General features: G+C 45.2%; 1 protein-coding gene across 1 annotated transcript in view; it reads right to left on the reverse strand.

The window, feature by feature from the left end:
* APBA1 (amyloid beta precursor protein binding family A member 1) overlaps positions 1 to 12,987 on the reverse strand; it is a 195,064-nt gene that overhangs the window by 134,000 nt on the left and 48,077 nt on the right. The window lies entirely within an intron of this gene.

The following is a 12,987-nucleotide window of genomic DNA, read 5'->3' on the forward strand; positions in this document are numbered from 1 at the left end:
TATAATAACATATAAAAAGAGGCCCTGGTCGGGTAGCTCAGTTAGTTATAGCACCGTCCCCGGCAGCCCAAGGTTACGTCAGGGCACATACAAGAATCAACCAATAAATACATAACTAAGTGGAACAACAAATCATTATTTCTGTCTCTCTCTCAAATCAATCAATCAATAATTTTTTTAAAATGACATGGTTGGGGATTGTTGCTGAGCAAAACACCGACAGGACAGGCCCCTCGGACTGACAGCCCAAGGAGTTCTGAGATGCCTCCCACCTGACACTTTGGCTCTTTTCTGATGACCAGGTGGGACCCAGACCAACCATGTAATACTTTCTGGCGCGGACACAGGGGTTCAGAGCACTGCCTTGGCGTCGCACAAGCCAGAATCATGTTTGCTGCTACTCGTCAGGCAAGTGACCTCACCTCTCTTCACGTAAATTTCCTCACCTGTCAAACAGGCTATTCACACCTACAGTTTCACTGGAAGAGTTAAATGAGAAGTACGGTATGAAGTACTGAATACAAAAGCAGGCATAACATAAACATGGTTCACGACAACTATTATAAACACCATTAATAGTAAAATATAGGTTCTACGGACATTGTTACAGTTCACTCCTGAGGTGATAATCTGGATGAGGAGTCGGAAAACGAAGTCTCACATAACCTGTGTACAAAAGCTGCCACTGAGCGCCCAGGAAAGGTCTGTAATGTTGCCTTTGGCCTGAGCTCTAACACAGACCAAGCAGGCAGTAAGTCAAAGGAACACTTATCTAATATTTAATATGTTTAAAGACGTATTTAAATAAATATCCTCCATGAATGTTTTTATAGTTAAATATTTAATATTTGAATTCTCCTTTCTCTTCCCTTCTGGTCTGGTTTCCATGGGAATCTGTACTGCGGGGAGCTTTGAAGCATGCTAAAGGACGTCCACCTCGTCCCGACTTCTGCCTTCCTGCTTGTTAATAGCATCACGGTTTGTTAACATGCAAAGACCTCTGAGACTGTCTAGTCCCGTGGTCGGCAAACCACATGCAGCTCTTTGGCCCCTTGAGTGTGGCTCTTCCTAAGCCTTAGGAGTACCCTAATTAAGTTAATAACAATGTACCTACCTATATAGTTTAAATTTTAAAAATTTGGCTCTCAAAAGAAATTTCAATCGTTGTACTGTTGATATTTGGCTCTGTTGACTAATGAGTTTGCCGACCACTGGTCTAGTCCAACCTGTTCCCCAGGGCTTGGGGCTATGTCACTCTTTGAATAAATATTTCAGTGGCTCTCGAATTCAAATGCCACTCTATGTCCATGGCCAGCAGTCGGAGGGTAGCTCCCTCACTCTTATGCAATAAAGGGTATGGCTGGATGATGACCGTTTCCCTTCATATTCAAGGGTACGTTTGGTTTATTCGTAGGTTCCCACGTTATTGCCAGATGGTTGAAGTTGCTGAAAGTTCACCAGCCTGTGGCTAAATCTAGTCCGATCCGCATGAGTTGATCCGCAGGCTGGTGGTAACTAATGATACCGGGACGCTTCGGGAGATATCTCAAGTCGAGTTCAACGATCACAGTGGTCTGGGGGATGGCTCTATTTCCCTCCCAGGATCTGAGTTTGAGAAGAGACCTTCATGTCATGCACAGCAGTTTTCAAACCGTGTTCTGCAGCAACTCATGATCGGAATTGCCTCAGAGCCCCAGTGGAGAGGAAGGAAAACCAAGCCGGTGGGACTGTGGATACCTCCGCCCGGGCAGAACCACTTCCTTCTTATCTATTTATATGTTGGGGCTCTGCCAGCAACGTTTTAACCACTAACGTGAAACTTTTTTATTTTCCAGGCATCTAAATCCTTGCATTAAATGTGTCTGTGTATTCAATACAATGGGGTTTAGCTACCCGTAACAGAGACACCAACTAAGAGCGAATGAACAAGATATAAGTTTATTTCTCTTTCATGTAAAATCCAGATTGTGGCTAGCATGACTGGACCTGTTACTCGAGACTGGACAGCGTCAAGTTTCCCGCTCCACCTTCCCAAATGTATTTTCCTTTGCCTCATGGTTCAAGCTGGAGCTATGGCTATCACATCCGTGCTCAAGCGTGTTACAAGGAAGGGTACACACCACCCCTTAAGAACACCCCCTCCCCAGAAGCTGTTTTCTGTTTACATCTCATTGGCTAACACTCAGTCATGGTGGCTACTCAGATCTGCAAAGGAGGCTCCCCCTTTCCGGTGGCCGTGCGCCCAGCTAAATATGGGGCCTTCAGAACCTCTAGAAGTAGAGAGAGAGATTGAAGGGCAAAAGTTTCTCTTCTGTTACACTCCATCTTCAGCCCAGTTAGCCTGGGCTCAAAGCTTAGAATATCTGATTTTCTCCTTAGATCTCCCCAGAGCTAGTGGATTAGAAAGGGCTATAAAGGCAGCTTGAAAAATGGCAGCTGAAACAGCAGTGGCTGCTGAAGTACATGCAGCAGCTCAGAGCCATTTACCGGGGGAGCGAATCAATATTTACAGGCCAACAAGGACCTGGGTTATGGGGGGAAGGTGAAATTATGTTTGGCATATTCTACTTAAGGCATGGAAGGACGGATACACTATGGAAAGAGTCCCATCAACATGGTTAAAAGTCTTTAAAGATATTTAAAGTCATGAGCTTGGCCACCTGGGAAATCTGCCTGGTGCAGCATATCTCACTCTCTGAGCATTACAGGCCTCTGAGGGAAGCTTTAGTGTGTGTTGGGGGTGGGGAGGGGTGCGGGGGGGGGGGGGGGAACAGAGAGCATCTGGCTCCCCTCTAGGTCCCTGCACCTTGAATAGGGCCTGGCACGTTGTGTGTGCTGAATGCATGAATGGACCAGCTTGGGGGCCTGACACTCAGCTCTGCCAGGGGGGCTTTCAAAGCTGACAGGATTCTTGTAAGAGCAAAGAGCAAGATTCACCTGGCAGGAGGCGCCGGGGCGGGGGGGAGGGGGGGCGGGGGGAGCTCACATTGGGCCTATTGCGCACTGAGGAATAGGTTTCCAGTCGTAGTGGACAGTGAAGTAGGATTCTTAAAAGTGCAAAGCTCAAGCTTTCTACCACGATTCCTTCCCCCAAGCATTGTTTTAGCTTATATTCCTCTCATCATTAGGATTACTGTTACTGAATTTTTTAACTGTTTCAAAAAGTAGCCTAAACCAGGCACAAAAGGACACATGTTACATGATTCCACTTACATGAGGGCCCTAGAATAGTCACATCCATAGAGACAGAAAGTAGCAGGTGGCTGCCAAGGGCTCGGGAGGGGGGGGCGGGGGGGGGCGCTGTTCCAAGGCCACAGAGTTTCCGTGGCGGAAGACGAACAGGTCCTGGAGATGGATGCTGGCGATGGCTGCACAGCAGTGCGAATGGACTTAATGCCACTGAACTGTACACTTAAACATAATAAAATGGACCCAACCGGCGTGGCTCAGTGGCTGAGCATCGACCTAGGAACCAGGAGGTCATGATTTGATTCCTGGTCAGGGCACATGCCCGGGTTGTGGGTTCGATCCCCAGTAGGCGGCATGCAGGAGGCCGTTGATCAATGATTCTCTCTCGTTACTGATGTTTCTATCCCTCTCTCCCTCTCCCTTCCTCTCTCTGAAAGCAATAAAAACATATTTTAAAAATGATTACAGTGGTAAATTTTATGTCATATATATTTTATAATAAAAAAGTTCGCCTAAATATTAATCTCATATATTGGAGAGCTGCACTTCATTCCTAAGGTCAATATTTTAAAAAGTGCTTTTACTATAGCCTAAAGCAACTTGGCAAAAACTACAAGTGGTTCTTCAGCATTTCTTACACTTCACCGACAACAGGCAGTGCCCCTTCCCGGCCCTCCACAGGCGCCTCCCACAGTGTCCTCAGCGCAGTTTCTAAAGGATTCACCAAACCAACTGCAAACCACTTAGTAACCTACGTCCTCACATATTCCCTCCAAAACTCCAAACCGCTCATCGGTGCTCTCACACCAGCTCATGGGAGTCTGATCATTTGTAAACTCCCACTGTCAACCTGGGACACCGCGCCCTCCCCCCCTCCCCCCCTTCCCCGGCCGCCAGGAGCAGGTACAGCGCTTTCAGGGGTTCTCTGAGTGAGGTCCCTGGGGCAGCGGGCAGCGGGCAGCGGCAGGAGCATGGCCTGAGACTCTGCTGTCAATGCAGATTCTCAGGCCCCACCCAGACCTCCTGAACCAGACACTGGGGGCCTGGCCCCTGGCCTGTAGGATCTCAAGTCCTTTAGGGGATCTTGATGTTTGAGAACCACTGCTCTTAGGGGTCTGTGACCTCCCAAACACTGAGAACCAGTGTGTTCACAGGAAGGTGAGTGCAGTCGGAGTGCCAGTGCGAACTTCACCAGGGCTTCCTAGTTAAAGGTTTGCTCTGCCTGTGGCATTCCTGCCAACCTCTCATCTGTTGGCAGCCTTCGTGTCCCCCAGGAAACAAGCCCAAAGCTCCCCCCACTGACCCGCTGGTTTGCCTCAGGAGAGCTGACTCCTGGTCAGGACCAAAGGAAGGGAATATTTCACCACTGCCATCTTCATGGAAACTCAGAGGAGGGCCGGAGGGTGCAGCCGTGGCTGCCGATGATAGCCACTGACTGTGGTTAACGTGGCTCTGTAGAGACAGCGCCAGGTTCTGGGGGTGGGAGACCCCGGTTTGGGGGTCCTCTTCCTAGCTGTGTGCCTTAGGTCCCCCACCTGTAACACGGGGGCGGCTGGGTTCTTGTTGGGGTCCAAAGAGAGGTGAGTGACAGCCGTACTGAGAAAACAGTCAGAATCCAGTTCTACCACCTATCAGCTCCGTGCGACTTTAAAATAGGGATGCCAACCCATCTCCCATCTCAGAGGGCGGTTGGGAGGATTAAATGAGGTAATCTAAATAAAGGACATAGTGCATTTCCTAAAAACCATTTAAAAAATCATAAAATGTTGAATAGGAGTAATAACAGGAAAGCTTATAGCTCATCAGGTCTCCTTAGTATAATTTTAGAGCTCGAAGAAAAGGAAAATTGATAACTATGTGCAGCAGAGTCACATATTCTAACAACAAAAGAGATGCGAGCTGCTGAGCTCATTCATGTGAACAAGAGAGAATATTCACCTTCAGAAAAAGTTTCAAACGCAAAACATTCATATATTCCAAACCCAAGGCTTCTCAGACTCCTTTTTTGGTAAGGAGGTCGGAGTCTCTGAACATAGCTCTTCAGACGGAATAAAGGATACTATTTAACATTCATATAACAGTAAACACTCTTTTAACTAATTTCATATCTATTGCCTCAGAGAAAAGATAACACAAGGACATCTCCTGAAGCACGGCCGGTGTGATTTTTAGAATTCCCCATGACCTTGTGCTAAGGGGGATCTGCGACCATCCCACCTCCATACCTGCATCTGCTGGCTTGAATGACCCAATACCCACCTGCTGGAACCAGTAAGGGGCCGAATTACACCAATGCTGATCAGTCCGTCCAGATTAGCGGTCACCGTAGAGCCACATGTTTGGGGGTGACGGCATGAATCTGTTTTGACCGATTTCCCTCTCCGAAGAGTCGCAGATTCATAGGAACCTTAAACGGACTTAACAAGAACAAAGAATGAAAGAGTTGGAAAGATTTGAACTGAAAGTGCCTCTGACAGAGGTCTTTCTCCTCCAATATTAAACAATATTAAAAAACCATCACCAGCAGCCTTCCTTGGCAGCGCTCGAATGAAAACACCGCCAACAGACAGGCAATTACTCTGATCTCTGACTCACAAACCAAACTCCATTTCAGAGAGACTCCACTACATTTTCCAAACTTTGTTCCATTTCCCCCTAATCCCCAGGTGCCACAGTCAGCTGCAAACTTCCTAAACGCAGATGATTTTAGCTGGTAACTACCAGGCCCTAAGACTACACCCACACCACACTTGAAGTGAAATACTTAGCCTATTTTGGCATTGAAAACAATCATTCCTTCATCCAAAAGTTACACTGATTAAGCACCAACTATGACTATTCATAAGACACATAATTTATTCATTTTTTTATTTTTTAATAAAAAATGAGATATGGGTAATGTTCCATAAAATTAATCTTCTTTTAATGAATAATTCGGTGGTTTTTATGTTCACAAAGTTGTACAACTATCACCACTATCTAATTGTCCCCAAAAGAAACTGTGTACTCATTAGCAGTCACTCACATTTCCCTCCCCCCTCCCCACCCCCGCCACCCCCCGCAGCCCCTGACACAAACTAACCGACTGTCTGTCTCTGGGGCATTCATTCATCCTGTTACTTTTGGGCACCTTCTCAGCACCAGGCCTTGCAGGCACGAGGGACAGACAGGTGAACAAAACAGGCTGAGTCTCCCCCGATGGAGCTTTTCTTCTAGTGACTACGCACTTCACTGAATTAAAAATAATATACAGGGTGGGGCAAAAGTAGGTTAACAGTTCTTCCCATGGAAAATAATGCAAACATTAATAAAGAATAATACAAGAGTAAACTCTGTGTTTCGCGTACTCAGCCATAAACCTGCATTTGCCCCACCTTGTATATTTAGCGAGGAGGTAATACATGCAAGAAAATGCAATATGCTTAGTCTGGCAAATAGGAGAACCCAAACACACACACCATCCAATAAGCGAAACCCATTCAACCATCATCCTTATCCAATGACTTTTTCTAGAAAACGGATGTATGAGAATTTCCCCTTCTTGTCTGCTCCTGTTCCTCTGGGGGGGTTGCAAGAATCAGGCCCAAGAGCTGAAGAGCAAGAGGCAGGGCTTGAAGCAGGGCCTGGGCCATGGTCAAACAGCTTCTTTCCTGGTTTTGAGTTCACGTGCCTCCTTCCACAAACCACCATCTGAGCCTAATCACTGGCTTCAGACCTCGGCTTGAACCCCCAAAGAATAAGCTTCTGGCCAAGGCCAAATCATCCTCCAAAATAGCAGTTTCCAACCAGAACTTCTGGACCCCACCCAGGCGATGAGAGCTGTGTCAGGCGGGACACAATGAAGCAATTTCACTTTTAATTTCTGAAGGCAGAGTGTGCTTAGGTCCCAGGAGTTCACAGGAACTGGATTTGCAGGATTGGACCGCCTGGATGTGAAATGTCCCGACCAGCTCGCATTTCAAAAAGTTTTGCTGGAGCTCAAACGCTGCTCCAAACTGACCCATCCCTGGCATTTCCATCATAGACATGCTGTAATTCCCGAAAGAGACATTCCCCAGAGGTACACACATACCACCATTTCTTTATACATAAACGCTCCCCAATTGTGTGAACTCAAACATAGTTAAGTGAAAGTGAAGAAAGAGAATTAGTGGCTAGGTTGAGTCTATGAAACAGCCTTTTTGTTTGGATCTAATCAGGCCACGAGACCAAAGTGTTTCGTGTAATTGGAGTGACCTCATAATTTATCATCCAAATGAAATACTTTTGAGAGTGAAAGGGGCACGTTTAACAAGCTGAGACAGCGGGGTGAGTCTGGACAGTGCCACACAAATGCAGATCGACATGCAGTCACTCTGTGTGCGGGCTTCGTGCCAGTCCTAATTGAGAACCACCTCCCCGCCCTGTCCCCAAGCCTCGGCTCTGGAAGGGAAGATCGGACACACTATATTACATGTCAGAAAGTGCTAATGATTATAAAGAGATAACCTCTTATGATGGCTCTGTCATGCTCCTCGGAGAGACTCAAGTTGCCCTGGGGTCTAACATAAACAAGTGATCAGTATAGGTCAGTCAGATGTTACGGGTCAACATTTGTGTGTGTAAGTAGGTAAGTGGCGGGGCACAGTAAGGAAGAAAGACATTGGTGTGATTTTTTTTTTCTTTTAAAAGAATTAATGAGCCCAGCTGGTGTGGCTCAGTGGTTGAGCATAGACCTATGAACCAGAAGGTCACAGTTCCATTCCTGGTCAGGCCACAAGCCCAGACTGCAGGCTCCATCCCCAGCAGGGGGCATGCAGGAGGCAGCCGATCATGATTCTCATCATTGATGTTTCTCTCTCTCTCCCTCTCCCTTCCTCACTGAAATCAATAAAAATTGTATTTTCCAAAAAGAATTAATGAGAAATACTTAAAAGCATGACAACTCAGTCATGACTAACATAAAACAATAGCTCACAATTGCAAAACAGAACACAGAAGGGTTGTTTTGGGTTTTATGTGGGGGTTTTTTGGTAAAAACAATAACTATAACCTTTCTTCACAGCCCTTTTCTTATTTTTTTTTTTCAAATAAATCAAGGGTATAACTAGTTTTTCTAAACTGTTCATATTTCTGAAGAATTTTACCTGCAGAGAAGCTTTTCTCATAACAATGTTTCTGCACCTGAATAATGGAACTGACCTCCTTTACAATAAAAGCATTATCTCAGCCCTCCCTCAGGCTAAGTAAAAAAAAAAATTATTATAAGGCTATAAACTCCTTATGTTTTAAGCTCTTACACAGCTATAAAATCAGAACAAATGTATAACCGATAATACAAACAAATGCACAAAGCTAATAACATCCAAATGAATCACATTAACTAACTTGACACATATTATTGAAATCATATTTCTCTGCTGTGGTCTGGTTCTTTAACGTTTGGCCTCCCCGTTAAATTGTCAGTTATGTGATGACTCAATTCTCCAACCACTGCTTCCTATTCGTGCAGCTCTCACTGTCACAAACACTGCCCCATGCTGTCACCTGGCCTTGCCGCGCCTGGGGGGGCATCATCTGTAATTATACTCACCTCCATCCTTTGAGCCACTATTAAAGAAAAACCCCTTGATGCCAGGGCACTAATAACGCACACGCCTATGTTGGCCCTGGGACAGCCCAGCAGCATTTAGTTGCAAGGTGGTCGCCCACAGAGTGTAGAGCATGCTTACCTTAAGCCTTTTTAAAATTATCATCAAAATGCATTTCACTGGAATTGCAAGCTCCATGAGACCAGGGGCTTGGGGGTCCTTTGTGGACTGTGTGTTCCCAGCACTTAGCAGAGTACATAGAAAGCGCTCATATATCTATTCAATGAATGAATGAGTGAGTGAATGGAAATCTTTCAAGGGGGGCTCATGTAGCCATAAGAAACACACCCATGTTCCTCAGTCCCCTGGATCCTGAGGAAGAACAGGCAAAGAGTTCCACCAAATGGATTAACAACTACAAATATACACAGGAAGAGTCCACAGGTATCCTCACTAGATTTTACTGGTATAGCCAACTCTCTGAAAGGAAACCTTGGTGTATAAGCAAATGGACTGGTCTCCCTCAAGAATATCGGTGCAGCAAAGAGTGCTCCTTGCCGTCTGGCAAATGGCAAGTAATTGCTTTGAACGAACACAATCCAACACGGGTCCCTGGTGGTGCAATGGAGGAGGACAGGGGAGGGGGAGAAGGGGCCTGGATCACCCTGCGCTAGCGGCGACTGCAGGCCAGTGGACACTGTGCTGGGAACCTGACATGTTGCCTACTTTAAAGTTTAAACCCCATGAGCTCCATGAGATAGCTTTATTGCAGCGCTGACGTTTTCACAGAGAGAGGAACGGGTGCTCGGAGAAGTTAAACAAGGTTCCCACGGTGAGTGAGTGAGTGAGTGGGAAATTGCGTTTTGAGCCCAAGTCCGTCCAATTAAAGTCCTCACTCTGTTCTCGGGCCACGCTGCTTCCTCAAAGAAGTGACACGTGGCGATGAGGGGGCGAGGAAGCAAGTGGTGAGAAGCAGAGGAAGAGAAGCTTTCCTGTCCTGGAGGCACATGGATAAATTAAAATATGAAACGATACAGGCCCATTTGCTTCTAAGAAACACAGTAGAAGCTTCTTAAAAGAAACCCCAATAATCCCAGTGAGAATGCTATTTGCTTCAAAACTGGGTGAGTGGAGATGTCTGGTCTGGTCTGTTTGGGACAAAACTTGGTCTCCTTGTGCCAACCAATGGCTCATGGAAGGCAGGGCTGACTAGTGGTTAGAGCTATGCCTCCAGAGGCAGACTCCAATCTCAGGATTGACTCTTACCACTGTTTGACCTTGGATAAATTTCATGAGTTGTTAAGCCTCAATTTCCTTATCTGTAAAATGGGAGTATTACCAATGGCTCCCTCCAAAAGCCGCTGTGAAGTCATACATGTAAAGCACTTAGTCCCATGCCTGTCACATAATAAGAAATAAATAAATATTAGTCATTATTATGTCGTGCCTAGAAAATTTTGGCACTAACAAAGTAGTATAGGGTAGAAATAAGCCACGCCTACTATTTTTATTTTTATATATATTTTTAATCCTCACAAGAGGATATGTTTATTGATTTTAGAGAGAGATGAAGAGAGAGAGAGAAAGAGAGAGCGAGAGAGGAGAAACATTGATCGGTTGCCTCCCCTACGATCCCTGAACAGGGATCGAACTCACAACCTTTGGTGCATGGGACCAGGTTCCAACCAACTGAGCCACCTGGCCTGGGCCACATCAACTCTCTTTAGATTATTGTGACCACAGTAGATTACCACTTAATTGGAAGTATGTCATACCACAAAATACCCCACTACTCACTGGTATTCCCCCAAGAATACTTAGTACCGAGTTTGGGAAAGAAATCACAAAATCTTTTTAATTACAACAATTGCACTGTTGGCTAAAAGCTCGGTAGTAAAAACAATAGAAATGTTTACCTATGCAGGAACTGCTACAGTGTTTAATTATTACACCCACAGAAGATTAGATACATCCTGTTTTCTCTTTTATTTTTTAATTGATAGAAATTTTTGAATCTATACCATCACCAAATTACTCAAAAGGAAAGGTGGGAAGGTGGACCAGAGAGAGAACTATAACCAATATTCACAGCTAACTTCATGATATCAAAAGGGCTAAACGGAAAATTCAGAGTTGAAGAATGATGACAGGTTGAGAACGGAAGGTGGACTACTGCTTGGGCGAGCCCTATTTAAGGCACTGGTTTCCGTAGCGATGGTATTTCCAGCATGCTACTTCGTCACACGCAGGAAAAGAGGGCACAAAGGAACATGTAAATGCCATGATCCTCAAGAGGCCCCCTTGGGTCCTTTCCTTCTCAGGAGCAGTAATACAGACCTAGAGGATAATTGCATGCAGTTACCTAGAGCAAACTGAATTAGGTTGCGTTGGTGGTATAGTGGTGAGCATAGCCGCCTTCCAAACTGAATTAAAGAGCACCCACACTGAGAACTTGGGTTTTGGTCATATTTCCATTAAGTATACTTTCCCACCTCTGAGCCCCAACTATCTATTGTTTCCATCTTCTTTTGTCTCTCCTCCATACATGTGGCTTTTCTGTACCCTGTGCCACTTTGTTAGTTTTAATATTTTCTCAATATAATCTAATAACTAATAGCCACTTAGCTCTTTTTATGTGCAAATAGGTGATACCCACTCTGGTATGCAATCCACTTTTTTTTTTTTTTGGTTACTCCTCACCTGAGGATATCTTTTCCACTGATTTTTAGACAGAGTGAAAAGGAGGGAGGGAGCAGGGGGAGAGAAAGAGATTGATGTGAGAGAGACACATCGATGGGTTGCCTTCTGCACATGTTGGGACTGGGGTCAGGGAATGAACCTGCAACTTTGGTACATGCCCTTGACTGAAAATCAAACCCGAAGCCCTTTGGTGTGTGGGCCGACGCTCCACTAGTGCACCACACCAGCGAGGGTGAAATCTGCTTGTAATCAAAGCACCAGTTTAACCTATAAGCATGTACTATATGTGTGACAGACTAGGCCAGGCACTATAATGAATACAAAAACAAACCAGCTGTCAATTCTATTTTTTCATTCAACAATATCTTTTTGTTGGTATGTTTTTTTAATGTTTATGCTTATTTCTTTCTGGGCACTGTACTGAGGACTGGGAAAAGAAATGATGCTGAATAGAAGTAACAATAATTCATGCCTCATTGGGTTCTTATTCTAGCGGTTGGCATATCCTGACTGCAGAGAGCCCAACGCTGCGGGAGGAGGAGAAGACACTCCACCACGAGGCCATACTGGAGAAACCGGCTGAGAACTGTAGTCACACTTGATAATTAATAACGGAATCTAATCTAGTGAGCATGTGTATATCCTCCTAGATTCAAATATTTATTATCAACACATACGTGTTGGTTATTCCCTATATACCCAGCCCCACTTTAAGAGCCAGCAGTATGGTTTAATAATCAACTCAACCCAGATCATGATACATATTTGCTGTAGGCTTGGGGAATTGTTGAGAATATGAGAGTATAATGGAGAAGAAATGGGATTATACCTCCACTCTCCCCAAAACTCTACCCACTCCTATTACTCAGCCATGGAACTATCAACACCAAATATTTGAGACTTAGGGTCTTTTTATTTTAACTGTGGTATCCTCTATAATAATATGCAAATCGACCAAACAGCGGAACAACTGGTTGCTATGATGTGCACTGACTACCAGGGGGCACAACGCAGGAGCTGCCCCCTGGTGGTTAGTGCACTCCCACAGGGGGCACACCACTCAGCCAGAAGCCAGGCTCACAGGCTGGTGAACATAGCAGTGGTGACAGGAGCCTCTCCTGCCTCCATGGCATCCCCCAAGGGCTCCCAGACTGCGAGAGGGTGCAGGCCAGGCTGAGGGACCCCCCTCCCAACACCACCCCCAGTGCACGAATTTCGTGCACCGGGCCTCTACTAATATATAATATAAAACTTATCATTTTAACCACTTCAGGGTATGTGATTCAGTGGTATTAAGTACATTTCCACTATTGTGCAACTATCCTTCCTTTTCAGTCCTGCTTTCTTGCCAATTAGAAGATTGTATCTAGGTTTGTGTGCTGACATACTTAAAACAGGCAATGCTAGGGCTCTAACCTCCAGATGTTTTACTCTCAAGCTTAAATACATAGAGACACACACCCATTTACCTATGTAGACCAACACAGAAGCAGCAAATATATTTTCTGAAATGCTATCTTCATTGCTT

This window comes from Myotis nattereri (genome assembly GCF_964212035.1).
Source record: "Myotis nattereri genome assembly, chromosome: 12".
In the NCBI taxonomy this organism is placed as follows: domain Eukaryota; kingdom Metazoa; phylum Chordata; class Mammalia; order Chiroptera; family Vespertilionidae; genus Myotis; species Myotis nattereri.